This window comes from Acanthopagrus latus, chromosome 6, assembly GCF_904848185.1.
Source record: "Acanthopagrus latus isolate v.2019 chromosome 6, fAcaLat1.1, whole genome shotgun sequence".
NCBI lineage: Eukaryota > Metazoa > Chordata > Actinopteri > Spariformes > Sparidae > Acanthopagrus > Acanthopagrus latus.
In genome coordinates, this window is record NC_051044.1 from 7,471,355 (window position 1) to 7,480,208 (window position 8,854).

Below are 8,854 nucleotides of genomic sequence, written 5' to 3' on the forward strand. Positions count from 1 at the left end.
ATAATTACATTTCCTGTTACGTGTTGAAATATGACAGAGGACTCATCTGTTTCATGTGTGGTTTGATGATGATAATTTATAAATGTGTTGTGCAATAAACTGTCAGACATTTAAACTGTAATGTTTTTTAAACTATATATTATTGTATAAATATTGTACATAAAGAACACTCCTATTTTGCAAGCGAAAAAGATTCACTTTGTACTGTTGTTATACATTAAATGCGCAGCTGATGAAAACGATTTTTCGCCTGGTGTTCATTCGTGGTGACGCTACACTGAAACTGGAAAGTGTTGAATCCTAAACTGAAGGCCGGGCCGATCAAAACCTTGTGTCCTCAAACCGCTGCATTCATATGGAAAGTACGTTTCTATTCCAGCTATGACTTTAAATTCAGCATTACATAAAAACCAGGTCATAACTCATGGAATCAACTTTGACATGTACTTTTTTAGACAAAATGTCTGCTGCTGTTAGACGTGAGGTCATCCTTAAGACAATCTGAATTCTGCCACACGTAACTGGATAATCTATTGTTATTGTGTTAGCGGACCACTCGCATGCTAATTTGATAGTTAAACTGTTATTGGGTTTTCACGGGAGGGCTCTTAATGCAACAGTCGTGTCAGAGATCAACCTGAATTCCCTGGGGTACGTCAATCAATCAGCATTTGTACTTGGAAATTAACATAATTGTTGGCCGTGATGGTAACCCTCCACTGACATCTGCACATATGGAAGATAAAATGCTTTTTTTTTATCAATGAGAAATTGCATTATCTGGCTTAAACAGAACAGGGACCCCCGTACACTTACAGATACTGCAACACTCTGAGCACTTAACATAAATACATCATTGATCATTATAATAGTTGAAGTGGAGGCACTTACGGTATTATTTTTTTATTTTTAAGTGTAAAGTTTCCACGTAGAGTAAAATAACAGTATCAGAATGTGTAAGATTTTAACTTCAATCAAGCGCAAATCGTGAGACAGTGACAGTGTCCTGCAGCTCTGTTCAGCAGGGCTGCACAGGAAGAGGGCGTTGTGTTACCAGAACCAGCAGCCAAATCTGTTCTTAAAAGGGTAGTGCGACCAATTTTACACATTAAGAAGTGTTAGATGTGTGAAAAAAAAGGGGGGGGAGCAGTATGCAGCAGTACTCCACGGGACCTGTAAACACACTGTGATGAGTAAAACTGGCGGAGTTACCCTTTAACCTGGAGTCAGCATAAGGAATGCAGATGGAAAAATCACTGCCAGCTTGTTTATCTTCCACAAAAAGGGAGGGGGGGAGTGCAGTCAGTAATGAAATGAAGAAAATGTGTTTAATGTTTCCTTTATCATGCGTCATCAGGAAGTAACAGGGTCCAAAGGAAATATATGGTTCACAATTGTGGCCACAACTAGTTGTTACGGTCACGTGTACATGTGCAGCATATCGCGCCATTTAGACCCACTTTTGTTTTACAAAAGGAGCTTGTAAAGCAACAAACAAACATCCTGGAGAAATGTACTAAATCCCTTTGAATTTGACTTGAAAAAAAACAAACAAAGCTATTTGATGATGAAGAGCCTCTCATCAGCGAAGAGTAGCTTCACACTGTGACAGTATTTGGTATGACATGTGAGCAGCATATAGGGGCTCCTGAGCACTTGCCATAAGGAGCCGGGAATTCATTATTCATGTTTAACCCTGGAGGCTCTGGGCGAGCAGAGCAGAGGGGAGGGGAGGGGAGGAAGGCGAGTTGAGGGGGGGAGGGAGGGTTGTATGAACATCCAGGCCTCCCAACCCGTACCTGTCAGATCCAGGTGGGGGTGTCACCGGCGCATTGAAGGGTCCTCTGTACACCTGCCAGGCTCTAACCCATCGTCTTCCCTCTCTTCTCTCATTGCTTGTCAGAGTGCCTGTACTCAGCAGCCAGCAATCCCTCCCTACTTACTACACACACACACACACACACACACACACACATTCTCACACACAAGCACAGAAGAGGATCATTAAGACTCCAACCTCCCGCACTGACAGCTGAGCGAGCCGCAGGATAGCTCCTTGATAGACTGGATGGTACCAGACAGGTTTATGGAGCAACTACAGCCATTAGAAACCCATTATTCTTCAATCAATCCCTGACACTTGTCATAATATCTCATTCTATTTCACCCGATGATTGATGCAGCTGCATTATAGACCAGACGCAGAGTAAAAACAACAACACAAATGCTTAATTTATGTGGAAATCGCCGGCCGTACAATGCAAGGTTTATACTGCTCAGCTTCTCCCGCCGCCCCGAGCGCTTGATTCATGGGAAAATGGACCGTACATGCAGACTGCAGATCTTGAAGAATAATTCAAACTGTGGCTCAAACTGTGGAAGGAATGCTGAATGGAGAAAAAAAAAGAGAAAAAAAAAAGGCCTCGGACTCGCACCATGCACCTTGAACAAAGCCGGCAGAGTTTGTGTTAATAGTCAATGGACGAGGCTCTGCTTCAGTGTCCTTCACCTCAGCGTGGGAGCTGGGCTATCATATTATTAAATGCATGAAAGCAAGGTAACGTTTCTTTATGCTTCTGTGCATAGTAACAGCGGAGGACACGATAACAACAGCAACACTTTCGCAACACACACCAAAATGTCGAAATTCACAGCTTTTCTGGGTTTTACAGCACTGCCAATAAAATGTGCTCAGATTTTTCGACTGCATGTCCGAGAAAAATGATTAATTCAAAGCTACTACAAGGAACTTTGATATTCCGTTGATTTTGGAGGCCCCTGTGGACAAAAGTGACAATCTCCTCCTGCTTCTTTTTTAACTGGCTAACGTCATTGAAAAAATCATCACAGTTTCCAAGTGTCTTCTAATCACTTCTTTGTCCAACCAACAATCCAAAAACAAGTCATTCATTTACCATCATAAGTGACAGAGACAAGCGGCAAATCCTTTAAGAAGCTGGAACCAACAAAATGTTTGACGTTTTTGCTTTAAAGATGTCTGGCACAACTAATCGATTATCCAAATAGTTGGCGATTAATCTTCTCGTGACCGACCACACGATTAATCGACTAATCGTTAGTGCGCTACTCGGTGGACACAGACGTAAAACATCTCACACCTTTGTTTATTCCCGTCCAATATGTCCACGTCCTCGCCTGTACAGTGAAGCATCAAACTGCCTTTGAGCGCCGCTGAAACGCAGCCTCGGGGCGATTGAGGTCTGCGAGCATCGGTCTCCTGTCGCTTTAATTAAATGCACACTACATTATCAGTGTGTGCACACACAATCAAACATGCGCTGATATGTTTGTTCTTGCCAAGGACAGAAGACAGCTGTCCAAATCAAGTTGAAAGAATCCCTGATGGCCACAGCCCAGCCTCCATCGGTAACAACTTGCCTCGGGATTTACTGGATGAGCTAATCCGTGACGGCATTTTATTTCCCCAAATTGCTGGAGCAGTGTCTCTTTTGTCCACCACCGATGACATGGTCACTTACAGACTGCGGTCATAACTGCCGCCATCACTCACTCCCAACGCTAACAGCTGGGTTCTTTAAATATGTGCAGGGGGACACAGGTTTCAGCTCCACAATGTATACAGTAGGAGGCAATAAATCAAGGGTTTAATGATGTAATGATGGAGCTGGTGTCCAGTAAGGTGGATCTGGCCAAGCACGCCAGTCTACTGGTGCCATCTCCTGGACAAAGTTATTATCACAAGCGAGGAGGAGCCGGCTGACAGCAACAGGATGAGCATTCTTCATTCATTTCGCAGAGAGAGAGAGAGACGGATCATGTGAGAGGCTGAGAAAATGTGATTTAGGAGGAGGGCAAAGGGTAAGTCAGTGACAAGGAGTGTCTGTTCCGGCTCTGCAGCCCCGAGGGCGGACTCTGAACATCTGCAGAGCGACAGTCCTGTAAACAGTGGTGAGAGAAGTGCTCCTTACCTAAAGTCGCTACAAGGAACTTTAAATTTTGGTTGATTCTGGCGGGTCCAAGGACAGAGCGAAACAAAGTTGACTTTGTCCCGTGCTGTACTGTACAGGCAGACCACAGAGCAGCTTCTTTCCTCAGGCTGTGAGAATCCACAGTTTGTCCTCTGCAATCCATAAATATAGATCTATTTGTCTGACCTGGTCTGAGTCCTAACCCGTGACAGTTATTAAGAATAAGTATAACAACTACTTAGATTCAGCCTTCTTCTTCTTCTTCTTCTTCTTCTTCTCGCTGATGGTCTGAAACTGAGACTGTTTCATAACCTGTTTAAAACTCTATGTGGTAAGTTTAGAAGTAAAACTCACACTGGAGTAAAATCATAATAATTTGCAACCAAATGTACTAAAAGTATGCTGTAAGATGTCCCCTGATGTCTCTGACAATATCAGATTGTTAATACTGCTGCATTAATGTGCATGTAGCTCTGAACTGGTCAAGGTGGAGCTGGAGGATGTTGATACCAGGTGGAAACAGGCTCTCACAGGCATCGAAAATATGATACAAGGCCCCAAAAAGACCAGTATGAAGAGGTCACCACTAAACCAGAAATGAGTCTTTAACAAATGATTGTATTTTAAACAATATCATGTTTCTCGAGGGATTCTTAATCAAGCAAAGTAAATGTAATGCTGCAAAATCTGCAACAGTTCCCTCTGGAATAAAGTGAAGCAGATGTGTGAAGTAGCATAAAATTGAAACACGCAGAGTAAAATACAACCACAAAAAGCCACAAAAAATAGTATGTGTCATGACACAGAGACACTGAGAACCCTGCGGCTGCAGGTAAGCCACACTGAAGTGTCACCACACATTTTGTTTTGGGTAGAAGTGACTTCATCAACGCGGCACTTCCCTCTTCCTGTCGTTTCTTTTTCTTCCCGCTCTCTCGATGGCAGAGCCCTCGCTGCTCAGCCCGCAGAGGTAACGGTCAACATTTGCAGCAGTTTGAAACCAAATCCCCTCCCACTACTCCTCCTCCTCCTCCTCCTCCTCCACCTCCTCCTCCTCCTCCTCCCAAAACTTCCCTCCTTCACTCCTGAAATCACTTCCACACAGGCTCCCTCCTTCGCAGCCAATCAGTGAGCTTTGTCGGATTTATGGCTCCCATTTTCAAAGCACCATAAAATGTGTGTCCCAACGTGCATGTGTTTTTTGTGATTATTGTGTGTGTGTGTGTGTGTGTGTGTGTGTGTGTGTGTGTGTGTGTGTGTGTGTGTGTGTGTGTCCACATTTGTTGATACAAATAAATTAATCAAAACTAAATTAAGAGAACAAGAAAATGTCCTCATTAATTTAGAGGGACACGTCGATTGCCTTTTCGTCTTTTATTGCGACTTGAGTCAAAACAGAACCATGAATCTCTGAATGTTAATTATGAACGTCTGGCAAAGAATTTCTCTCCCCACAAAAGATTGTCACATTAGGAGAGTTGTTGTTTTACAACTTCCTGCTCAGAGCTCTGCCTGAGGCATGGACAAATAATCCATTTTTGGTGAACTTTAGCTCTCAGGCAGGATGAACAGCGATCACGGCTGCCACCGCGAAACATTTCACAAGATTTACATTTTGAACAAAAGCGGCTGTCTTTCATCTGCTGCTGAACTCGTGTTTTGTCAGTAAAGCCCCGAGTTCTGAATGTGGAAAACTAATACAAAGAAATGTCTTCAGAGAATATAATTCATGACATTTTCTGCTAATAAGCTCTCTAGTTAGTGAGGGGAGTCTGCCATTTAAAGTAGCCAAGTGATTTGTCAGCCAAGCCTCAGTGATCCTTGGGGCGTCCAATTAGCAGCGAAAACTTCCATTACTGCAAAATAAGACTTCTCGGATCAAACACCGCTGACCTTTTGCCTAAAATACACCCAAGAAGTGAAATATTTTTGTCTGACTCAAGTCAGGCTGTTAGACGAACCTTAATCCAGACGGCTCGGCTAGTTTCACCCCAGAAAGTAATTAGTAATCACCGCTCAAAGCTCACTGACAAATTAAAAAAACTGTGCCTTCTTAATATTTATCTTTTCCACAACTGAACAAACAAGCTGTTCTCAGAGGAAAATAAGGTCCTCAGAACACTGTTTAAAGCTAGAAAGATGGCAGGGTCCGCCACGTGTAAACAAAGTAAAACAGCATGAAACTGTGTCATCCTTAAAGGTCATGTAAACAAATAAGAAAATAAATCAGTATCCTCTGATTAGAATTTCTTCCCCTAAACTACACAGTTAGTTTGTTGAGCTGGTGACTACAGCAGCTGATTTAACAGGTTAGGGCACTTAAGAAAAGACCGGCGTGGTAAGCTCCTACCTCACGTTGCAAAGAGTTCATGGTGAATCATCTGGATGGAAATGAAACGGTAACCACAGTGACGCCATATTGCTGTGATGTCATCTGTGTTTATGTCAGTGAAGTCAGGCTTCCACTCAGAGTGCCGACTTGGATGACGTTTCAATTGCACCCTTTTTCCCTGTTGGAGGTCAGTTTTTTCCCCCCCAAGTTCCAAATGAACGTTAAATACGCCTACATTAAAAGCAACCGCTCAGCTCACAGAGCCCTTTGACTCGGCTATGAGCCAGAATACGAAGGTTACGCTGGTAAGAAGTTGGCTGAAGTTGAGTTGAAAATCAGTAAATGTAATTTGAGGGTTAAAAAACATTTTCCCCAAAGTGACAGTCCATGTGCTCTCGTCATCGTCGCAGCCCGAGGAAGCGAGTTGCACACCGGGGTGGGATGTGAGGTGATGGCTTACAGACAACACTGACTGTTGTAAATGAGATATACAATTCTTTTTTTTTTTTGTCTTTTTTTATATACCTCTAACGTCAGAGTGTCTGCAGCCAGCTGATGCCGACACCACTAAAGCTAAAGCCTACTGTGCATTAATTCAGAATGGACAACAGACAGTTTCAGGTGCCCAAGAATCAAAAGTTAATCGACTCCCACCAGCCAATCAGAAGCGAGTTCCCACCCAGGGACTACATGACACATTAAGTGTTGTTCTCTTATTTCAGTGTTTTCGATAAGAAACAGCTGTGCATGTGCGAACGCGTATGATGATTGTACAAAAGACAAGGAAAGAGAAGAACGAAAGGCTTTTTTGCAAGTGCTTTTTTTTTTTTTTTTAAAAAAGGCATGTTGACAAAATGTTCGGCAACAGCTCGGGATTTTTGCGGTCTGTAAAGTATAGGGGGCAAATCTGGAGGGAACTCCTCGTGAGAACGCACGAGCACAAAGAAGCACAGCGCTCCTCTTTTGATATCCAAACCGGTTGCCTATATCCTCCTGAGACGGCTCCATCATACTTCTCACACACATGCTCCGAGGAACACACACACACGGCACGGAACTGAAAAAAAAAAAAAAAAAAAAGTGTCAAAACACACTGGCGAGCTAAACCAAAACACACACTGCTGTCAGAAATAATCTACAGCACGAGCAGATATATGATGATTGCACTGTACTGTTACTGAAGAAACAGTGCGGCCGCTAAAAGGGGTAAAAGGGGGCCGTGTTTTTAAACGCCGTAAGCTGCAACAGATGTGCAGAACAGTCAATATTCTATAAACAAATAAAGCCATATGAAGCCGGGCCTATAGGCTTCAAATCACAGGATGCCAGTGGTAGAAATGTTTTCCAGATTGTCTTTCTGTATAGGACGGTAGGGAGGAATGCTTTTACTTAACGCGACACGCCGTCTTGTGTCTGACTTCCTGCTCTGCGACCGTGACGAGCTTCTTTGTGACACTTGTGACCAAAACAATGTCACAAAAGGAAGACGGGAGAGGAAGCTGGGCGTCTAATGATGGAGCTCCGACGCAAAGATTTATTATGCCTTCCGAGTTACAGAATCCATATTCAAGTTACATATTCAAGTCACAGAAATAGCCACAAAATGAAGGAACACAGCTTCGTGCAGGAGTGAAAGAGAGAAGAAGGGTTCAAGGAGCGATAAACAAAAGGATAAAGAAGAGATGGCCGGGCTTTGTCCTGCTGCTCTTTGTTGAGAGTAAAAGGTCCGTTCTGTGCGAGATGCTGCGATTCAGGAGGAGTCAAGTAGCAGAAATACTTAACTAGCTAACAGTCTAATGAATGTTTTACTGGGGTGACATGACTGCTGCTGTCCAGCTGTGGCTGCTGTAATGGACACACTGCTGGTTTTTCTCTTGGGGTTTTCAGCAAAGCTCATCTTGAGTCACAGCGAGGGGCCAATTGCCCACCTCAGCGCCCCGCTGTTTGAGCTGAATGTTTGATAGGGGTCTGGGCAAGGAGGAAGGAGGGGTAACAGGGAGGAAATGGGGTGATGAGGAGGGAGGGGGAGGAGGAGGAGGATGGGGCCAAGACTGGGACAAGAGGGACTATGGGCACTGGGACTGGTCTCAAATTACAAGGCCGTTTCCCAAGAAATGGTAAAGATGTAGCGTCGGTCCAGTTTCTCGACTCGCTGTTGCTTTTTACGTTTTGCTGTCGAGAAGGGTGGAGCTTTTTCTTTCTCTCTCTCTTTTTTTTTTTTTTTTAAACAAGTCATTTAGCATACCTTCACCAGTGGTTCCAGATGTGGGATTTTAGAGAGAGCATGAGAACTGCTAGCCAAAGTGCTAACAAAAGTAAAGCAAAGATCCTCAATCTGCAGGGCGGGGGCAGGGGGGGGGCTTTCAGGACTCTGAAGTGTGAAAGCTTTCAGCAGGATCCTGTGGTGTCTTCACCAGAGGGACGGCTGCAGTTGATTGATGGCCTTAGTGAGTGGTGGGGGGCTTCGGCCCACTGAAACGGATTAATATCATTAGCATAACAGTGGACAACACTTTTTTGTTTTGAGCATGATATTCTGCTCCGCGGTCTATCTACCGTAAGCCTGTTAAGG

At 43.8% G+C, this 8,854-nt stretch overlaps 1 long non-coding RNA gene across 2 annotated transcripts in view; it reads right to left on the minus strand.

The window, feature by feature from the left end:
- LOC119021344 overlaps positions 1–8,854 on the minus strand; it is a 63,148-nt gene that overhangs the window by 25,388 nt on the left and 28,906 nt on the right. The window lies entirely within an intron of this gene.